Consider the following 9,547-nt stretch of genomic DNA (forward strand, 5'->3'; position numbering starts at 1 on the left):
GAGTCTTGGCAACATGTTGTTAGGTGCCATTGAGTCATTTCTGACCCACAGCGATTCCACATGCAACAGAGCGAAAAGCTGTCCGGCCCTCCGTTAGTCTCACACTTGTTCTTGTGCTTGAACTCATTGTGGCAGCCACTGTGTCCATCCGTCTTTTCAAGGGTCTTCCTCTTTTTTTCTGCCTGTCTGCTACCGGGGCACAGTGGCTATGAGCTGGGCAGCAGGGTAGGCAGTTGAAACCACCTGCTGCTCTGTGGGAAAAAGACAGGGCTTTCTCTTCCTATGAACAGTCTCAGAAGCTCACAGGGCAGATTTACCCTGTTCTGTAGAGTTGCTCTGAGTCTGCATTGACTCGATGGCAATGATTTCTACTTCACCGAGTGTGATGTTGTAGTGTATTATAAATTGGACTGCTAACCCAAGGTCAGCAGTTCGAAATCACTAGTCACTGCTGGGACTAAGGATGAGACTTTCTGCTCTCTAAAGGAGGACAGTCTCAGGAACCCACAGGGGTATTCGATTGCATCTTAAAAAGTTAGTATAAGTCAGAATTGATTCGATGGTAATGAGTGAAGTTACAATTATGTGAACACTATTTACTCAGATGAGCAAATGAAATCTCTTGTTCTCGAGTCAGTTCCTAAGGGCAACCTAGGTGTTATATAGAAGGTCTTCATGCCTTGTATTTTATTTTGCTGTAATATTGACAGAAGCAAGTTGTCATGCTTTTCTTCTCAGGCACTGCTGCGTGGGTTCAAACCACTGAGAGCAAACCACTTGCCCCACCTAAGGACCTGCAGAGAGTCATTAAACTCAAACCAGAGCAAGTGTCATTGAGTCGATGCTGACTCATAGCACCCCCAAAGGACATGCTAGAACTGCCCCTCTGAGTTTCCAAGACTTCTAAATTCTAGGCAAATATGCATAAACTGGAAAGATGTTGTCAATCATTTTAATAAAGTAACCTTTGTTACTTTATTTGTTAATAAAGTAACCTTTAGAATCACATTCTTAAAAATTGGTAGTTTTTACTCCATGGTTTGATTTCTCAAATACTGTTGGTGCTGTTGTCAGGTGCCATTGATTTGATTTTGATTCATGGTGATCTATGTTTCTGCAGCTGGCATGGGAACACTGCCTGGTCATGGGCGATGTTTTCTTGGCGCTCACTGTTGCAGCCACTGGGTTAATCCATCTATGAGGGCTCTTCTGCCTTTTCCCTGGCCCTCTACTTTACCAAGTATGATGTCGTTTTTCAGGAACAGGTTTCTCCTGACATTTCCAAGGTACCTGAGATGAAGTGGCACCATCCACCCTTCTAAGCCACATTCTGGCTGTATTTCCAAGACAGATCTAGTTGTTCTTTTGGCAGTCTGTAGTACTTTCACAGCATTGATTTTACTCCGGTCTTGCTTAGTCAATGTCTAACTTTCACTCCTTCCTCTCGCCTCAGCACTTTCAAGAGGTCTTATGTAGCAGTTTCACCCAGCGCAATGTGTCCTTTGATCTCTTGACTGCTGCTTCCATTAGCATTGACTGGGGAGCCAGTCAAGCTAAACTCTTTGACAGCTTCAATCTTTTCTCAGTTTATCGTGGGGTCATCGCTTGATCCGTTTGTGAGGAATTTCATTTTGTAAGCACTGAGTTGTAATCTATCCTGAATGCAACATTCCCTGGTCTTCATCGACATGTGTTTCAAGCCCTTATCTCTAACAAGCATGTTTGTGACATCTGCATATACAAGGTTGTTAGTAAGTCTTCTTCCGATCCTGATTCCATGTTCTTCTTCATATCGTCCAGTGTCTTGTATCATATGCTAAGCAAGCAGATGGAGTAAGCATGATGAAAGGATCTTTCCTGATGTTCAACCACTCTGTATTCCCTTGTCTGCTCAAATAACTGTCTCTTGCTTGATCCATGGACAGGTTCCGCATGAGCCACAATGAAGTGTTCTGGAATTACCATTCTTCTCAATGCTATCTATAATTATTTTTTTTGTGATCCACACAGTTGAAAGAGCTCCCACAATCAATAAAGCACAAGTGGATAGAAAATCCTAGCTTTCAGCTAGGATCCATCTGTTGTCAGCGATGATATTCATCATGGAGTGCCCCCTTCTGAATCCAGCTTGAATTTCTGGCAGCTCATGGTAAACGTACTGCCATACCCATTGCTGAATGATCTTCAGCAAAACTTTACTTGCATTTCATATTAATGGTATTGTTAGATAATTATGCATTCGGTTGGGTCATCTTTGTATGGGCTGGGTACAATATGAATCTTTTCTAGTCCGTTGTCCAGGGAGTTGTCTTCCAGGTTTCTTGGCATAGGAGACTGAGCGCTCCCAGGATACCATTGACCTGTTGACCTAATTTCATTTGGTCTTCTGTTAATTCCTGGAACGTTGGGTTTTGCTGATGCCTTCAGTGCAGCAAGGCCTTTTTCCCTCCCGAGAACCATTGGTTCTCATCATAGGGTACCTCAGAAGTTGGTCAGTGTCTTTCGGTTGGATTTGTTTCCCCTACGTGTATTAAATGTACATTTATTAAACAAAAATGTAAAACCATGATGCTAATGTTTCACAACATATCATCCCTATAGGTTTGTACTCTTCTGGAGGCATTGTTTCCATCTCTTTAACCCTTCCCTGAAGAATTCTGTACTCTTCAATTAAACCCATGTTAAAATGTTAGTTTGGGCATCCTCAAGGGACCCAAATTATACTCCTGTAAAATTCCTTAGTGCAAATGCCCTGCCGTTTCCCCAAATGCTACCTCTTGAAAGGCTATAAACCGATTCTTTTTGTTGCAATAACTGTATTCCTTTTATCTTCTTTTGATTCTTCCAGCATTACTTAATATTTTTCCCATAGAATGCTTTGATATTCAACTCAAAGCTTGAATTTTTCCTCAGGTCTTTCACTTTGAGATATATTGAACACATTCTTCCCTGTTGGTTTTCTAACTCCAGGTTATCTATGAGATAGAATCCATAAAGTTCAACAATTTACTCATTAGTGAGCATAAATGCAGGTGTTAGCTTTAGGCAATTTGAATCAGACAACCATCTAATTTACTATGCCAAGCAGGCAAATGCAAGAGAAATGTTACATTATCACATACAACTTTCAAGATCTTGCTTGAAGTACAATGCTGTGATAGCATAATATCCATAGATTGTGTTTCCCCTAAAGTAAGACATCCCCCGAAAATAAGACCTACTTATAGTTTTGCCTCTTGCTGAAATATCCATCATCCCCCCAAAATAAAACCTTCTGGAACATAAGGCCTCCCCAATAATAAGGCCCCTGGAAGCTGCCGTAACGCTGGACCCTGGACCATAGCAGCGGGCACCGCTGTGCACCTCACTGTTGGCCACAGCGCTGCCAGAGCAGACAGGAAGTGCAAGTAAATGTTCCATAGATTGTTGTACATGAAAATAATGGTAGCAACAAGAAATTCATGATACTGTAGGATTCACAGTTTGTCTGTTTATGCTGGTTTGTGATGACAACTAGTACCGTACCGTATGCAGGTAATAAATTTCCTTTTCTTTTGTTCAACAATAAATGTGTACTGTATTCTTCTTCATGGAAAAATAAGATATCCCCTGAAAAATAAGACCTAGCCCATCTTTAGGAGCAAAAATTAATATAAGATATTGTCTTATTTTCGGGGAAACAGGGTACCTCGAAGGAAGACCAGGTAATACAACTATTATTTGAATTTAAGCACCAACCGCTAAAGGCAATGATGAAGAAATTTCAGAATTCTACCCACTCTTCAGTAAAAAGGTATTTACAAAAAAATACTAAGGAAATGCCAACTGTGACCTCCCAACAAGTAGATGCAATGAAGTAAGTCCTCACACATGCAGGCCAAGGGTTTTGGAAGTCAGCTACCTGACCACGCACTGGACAAGACCCGGATTTGTGTTAATCCCATGGAATACTGATACAGCGGAATGAACAAATGACCTAAAAAGATCTTCAATATCACACACAAATAAACCTTTGCTGAAGGTAACTGATCTTGACTGAAAGCAGGGAAGAACAGAAAGATGTTTACCTGTGTTTTAGTGACTTGGCTATAACCTTCAACAGTGTAAATCATAACAAATTCTGGACAATAATGAAAAGAAAACAGACGTGAATTCCAGGACACTTATTTGTGTTCATGCAAAACCTGTCCTTAGACCATGAGGTAGTGATTAGAACACAATACAGTAGCACTGGAGGTTTTCAATAAGAAAAGGTGTGGATCAAGCTTGTATCCTTCTTTCTCCACTCTGATTTAGTCTGTATGGTAAGCAAATCATCCGGGCATTTAGACTCTATGAAGAAAAATGAGCAACCCAGATTTAAGAAAGACTCATTAACAACTTAAAATAAGCAGGCGATGCAAACTTTTGCTGAAAAATCAGAAGTCTGAAGCACTTACTGGTGAAGATCAAACACTCCAGCCTTCAGTATGAATTAAACTTTGACAAAAGAAAACAAAAATTTTCACTGGATCAATAAGTAACATCATAACGAATGCAGAAAATACTGGTTTTCATTTTACTTGGATCCTATTCTCTGCCCACGGGAACAATGAAGGCTCCAATCATGTGTCACCTTGGGCAAAGTCGCTGAAAATGAACTCTTCATAGTCTTCATAAGCAAATATTTTACTTTGAGGACTAAGGTTTGCCTGCCCCAACCCATGGTAGTTTGATTACTTTGTGATAGTTAGGTTTTGTGTCAATTGACTATGCAAGAACTCACAGATGTCATGTGGTCTAGCACAATTGATACCACTCCATGAAGGAATCTGCGATGAGCAATGGAACAGTTGTAAGGAGATTCGGGAGGAGCGCAGCTTCCTATCTCAGGTCACCAACCTGCTGCTATTGAAAGGATGTCCCCTTGGAGATGTCACTGAAGCAGACTGTGGGAAGGCTTCTCTCTTTTATTGTTCATCCGGACCCTGCGTCTGGCTCATAGACACACCATGTCACCTGACGGCCCCGGAGTTATCAGTGGCCTGCGAGATTGCCTGTGAAACTTGGATTCATTGGCTCAAGACCGTGACTTGTTGCCTAGTTCCTGGTTCATCAGCCCTGGTCACTGTGAGTCAAGAAATGCCTCCAACTTAATATCTGATCCACAGACTTGAGCCAGACCGCACTTAACCACTTCTACAACAGTATGCACCACTTTCTTTATAGGCAATTCTGTGCCATCTATCTTTTCTCAAGAGAACTCAGCCTAACACACACTTCATGTGTATGAGATTTATGGAAATTTTCCGCAATTAATAAGGAAGTTTAAAGAATTCTGATGTATTTTAATTATATGTTTTAACTAAGAATATTAACTACATCATGGACTGACAGAAGAAGAAACAAATCTGTCTTGGAAAAGTACAGCCAGAATGCTCCTTAAAAGCTAACATTTGTACTTGAAGAGGACATCATGCCTGTGAAGTAAACAGTCAGTCAGGGGAAAAGGAAAATCCTCAATTAGACTAAGTGACACGGTGGCTAAAACAAGCATCACAACACTTGTGAGGCTGGTACAGGACCAGGCAGTGTTTCAATCTGTTCTACACAGGGTTGCTGGCGTAATAGCACTGAACAGCCACCAATTAATATGATCTTTATTACAATATGAAATGATATGATATGGTACAGTGCTTCTGCATCTATTTCAGCTCACAGTGACTCTATATAGGGTTTTTGACGGTGTGAGTGTGTACAGGAGTAGATAATCTGTTCTTTCTCTCATGGAGTAGCTTGAGGGTTTGAATTGCCACCTTGCTGTTAGCAGCCCAATGCCTAGTCTCCAGTGTTACCAGGGTTCCTCTATTTATTTGTGTGTGTGTGTGTGTGTGTCTTTTTTTACTGAGCTATATGTAACCATAATGAAGAATGAGTTCAAGCTATTAGGAATGGTATTTCTGGTGGTGTGAAATCTGGTATGATGGACTATGTAGTGATCTTGTACATTTATAGTTTACAAGCGGATATGGAATGTGCATGATGAAGCAAGACAAAATAATCTGCTGGTGGTTCAAGTCAAATTTTTACCCAGAAATCTCTACCCCCAAAGTAGATACTAGCATGCTTCTATTTAAGCTCGCAGGTTCAGATGCCAAGTACCTTGGGTTTAAATTCCATCTCCATTGTTTAGAAAAAGTTTAACCCCCTAATTGACTGAAGTGGCTCAACTTCCCCATCTTTAAAGTAAAGTGTTCCTCATATAGATGTGAGGACCAAATCATTTAATGTCTACAACGAGATGAAAACAAGTCTGGCATAGCATAAGAACTCAATCAATGAGAGCTTTAATTACTGCTTGCCTTTATGAATCCAAGCATCTATCTTATAAAGAGAGAGATCAGTGGGAAGTGGATGAATTAGATCAGATACAGTGCTCAAATCCTTTCATTATGTTGAGCCCTGCCTAACAAGATCCTGGTAGTTTAGAAATTTAGAAATTGCACAGACAGGAAGAGAGTTGAACAAGAGAGAGAAAGCAGAGTGAGGTCAATGAGACCTTGAACTGGGCAGGTCTGCCTTGTTTTTCCCTGTTTCTCTTTTCATCATTTGGGCAGGTGCAGATTGACCACGCTTCTCTCTTTCTCCAGAGTCAGTGGCTCAGACATAAGGATGGTGCGGAATGTGCAGGTGTGGATAGTGTGTCATTCAATTGTGCATAGAGCCAGTCCGAATAAGAACTGCCTCAATGACACTTAACAGCAGCAACCACAACAACAACCACCCACTGTCTTGATGAAAAGTATTTGAGTTTTCCTTCTCTGACAGATTTCCTCCTCACCCAGATTCCAGCTTTAACAAGTTTTACTGTGTAGTCATCTTTTTCTGTGCTAATATCATGCAACCCTATTTTTATGAAAGTAAGTGAACAAGGAAGGAACAATGAAAAGTGAGGGGAAATGTAATATAAGGATGACCACAAGAGAAGAAATTAAAACAGACAAGAAATGTCAGTCGCAATTTGAATGGTGAAAAGCACATCGTTAAAGAGTAACTATCAGCAGAGCAGCAATATTGGAAGATGGCAAGCTGCAGTGCCAGCCAATTTACATCACAGGTTCCTAAAAAGGATCAGAAATTGGAAGCCCTAGTTACCTATAAAACTGGCGATCATGGGTGAGATGGCACCCAGATGATTGTCTGAAAGCCTGCAGAAGGAAGAGTTAAAATCTTACGCATTTTTGTTCACCTCTGCAGCTGGACAACCCTCATCACTGCTGCTGCCACAGGGCCTAGAGAAACTCGGCAGAAAGGTTCCATTTTTAGGACATCAGGCTCAACAGGGTCTGTGTCAAGCAAGAAACTTAAAAATGAAAAACAAAAAAGAAACTCACAGCTTTCATAAGCTGTCGGACCAGATTCGGTTTTATGGATGACCTGGATTAGAGGTCAGTGGGGTTCAGCATAACCTAATGCTCAGAATGAAGCATTCCATAAATCTATATGCATTTTACATAACACTCCATTTTAATTTTTAAGTTCTGATCCATGGAAATTTTTAATTTTTGAACTTGAGAGAGGAAGCTTTTATTAGTCGGAGATCCAGCAGAACTAGCATTTGGAAGATCTGGGTCTGATCAATGAAAATTTTAGGAACTTATTCATTTTCCATATCGTCTTGGATTTTAACTGATATCTGATGACAAGAATTGTGAGAGGAGTTGGTGATAACTCAATTTCCTCCAAGAAATATGAGACATTCTTGAATAAAAAAGGTATCTATCAATTTCTCACTGGATACAAGGAAGACTACAACCTGAAGAGGTTTATTTTAGAGACATTGTAGAAATACAAATGGTTCCTAATGAGGGTTTTACAGAGAGCCCACAGCAGCCCCAGGGCTTGCTTCTCAGCACTGGAGGTTTCTGTGCTCTCCAAAGTTAGAAGATGTGGAGACCAAGTTAAAGACTTGATTTGGGGCAGTGAGTGGCAGCATACCTGGGGTCATGATTGTCAGAGTTTGCTTCCTCTGGACTGACAATTGGGACTGGAGTTGGATGTAAAGATTTTCATGTGATACACATCCACACACAAATGGTATAAAACTGAGCAATCGAACAAAATTAAGAATTATGGAGAAAGTTGGGGTGCGGAATTGACAAGTGGTGTGTCAAAGTGGGATCTAAGGGATTGCATCCAAGGTGCCTGGGAGAAGAGAGCATGTGTTGGGAGCCAAGACCCTGGTCTTCGATCTCAGCTGACCACAGAGAATAAGGAGCCCCAACATAGGGAACCAAGACTGGAAAAGCAACTTTGTGTCTTATTAGAGAATTGAAGATGCTTACAAAATAAACTGCTGGGTACTGGAATTCAGTGGGTAGATGGAGACTGAAAAGAGAGAGGTTTTGGAGTGATTTTTGTGGATGTGGAGGTAGTAATATGGGAAAGATTATCCATATTACCAAAGAGAAAACTTAGAGAGGGAGAAATGACCTGTAATGTCACTTATAGGGAGTAAGTACAGGGGAAGCAACACGGCTAGTACAATGGACTTTGCAGTTACAAGTACCTATGTTTTCCAAACATAGAGCTTTCGTCACTCTTCTAGAACTTTCTCCCACTCATGTGTGCTATCCCTACTTCTTCCCTCAGAAATTGTCTCAGAAACATCTGGGAATTCTCTCTCCTTCTCCCACTTTACATTCAGTTGATATGTTAGTTGGTAACTAACCCCATTGCCATTGAGTTGATTTTGACTCACAGTGACCATGAGACACTATAAGACAGAGGAAAGTGCCCCATAGTGCTGCCAAGGCTGTACTCATTACATCATTGCTATTGTCTTAAGTGAATGCGAAAACTGAACAAAATCAGTAAGAAGATTTGAAGACCTGAAATCTTCATACTAGGGTATTGGTGAAGAACATTGAAAATAACACAGACTGCCAAAAAATAAATAAATCTGTCTTGGAAGAAGTATAGGCAGAATGTTCCTTAAAAGTGAGGATGGTGAGGTTTGTAACTGACATAATTGGACATGTCCTCAGGAGAAACAGGTCCTTGGAGATGGGCATCATGTTTGATAGAAGATCTGTGAAAAAGAGGACTCCCTCTAAGACGAAGTGATATAGTAACCACAATAATGGGTTCAAACATAGCAATGATGGTGAGGATGTGTTTGTGAGGACCACGCAGCATCCCTCAAACTCTTGGGCCCTGTGATTTTCACCTTACTTGAAAATAAAGTCTTTACTGAAGCAATCAAGTTGTGATCATATTGGACTGGAGTACTAAATATAGTGATGGTTATACCTTTATAAGAAGAAGCCAGTCAGGGTGCAGGGTAGCAATGATGAAACATATAATTTTCCTCAAGTTCTTAAATGTTTCCTCCCCCACACTATCATGATCCCAATTCTACCTTATAAATCTGGCAAGACCAGAGGATGTACATTGGTACAGATAGCAACTAGAAACAGGGAATCCAGGACAGGTGACTTCTTCAGGACCAGTGGTGAGAGTGGCGATACCTGGAGGGTGGAGAGAAGGTGGGATGGAAAGGGGGAAC

Source organism: Echinops telfairi, unplaced genomic scaffold, assembly GCF_000313985.2.
Source record: "Echinops telfairi isolate 266 unplaced genomic scaffold, ASM31398v2 ScPeMD7_11;HRSCAF=52, whole genome shotgun sequence".
NCBI lineage: Eukaryota > Metazoa > Chordata > Mammalia > Afrosoricida > Tenrecidae > Echinops > Echinops telfairi.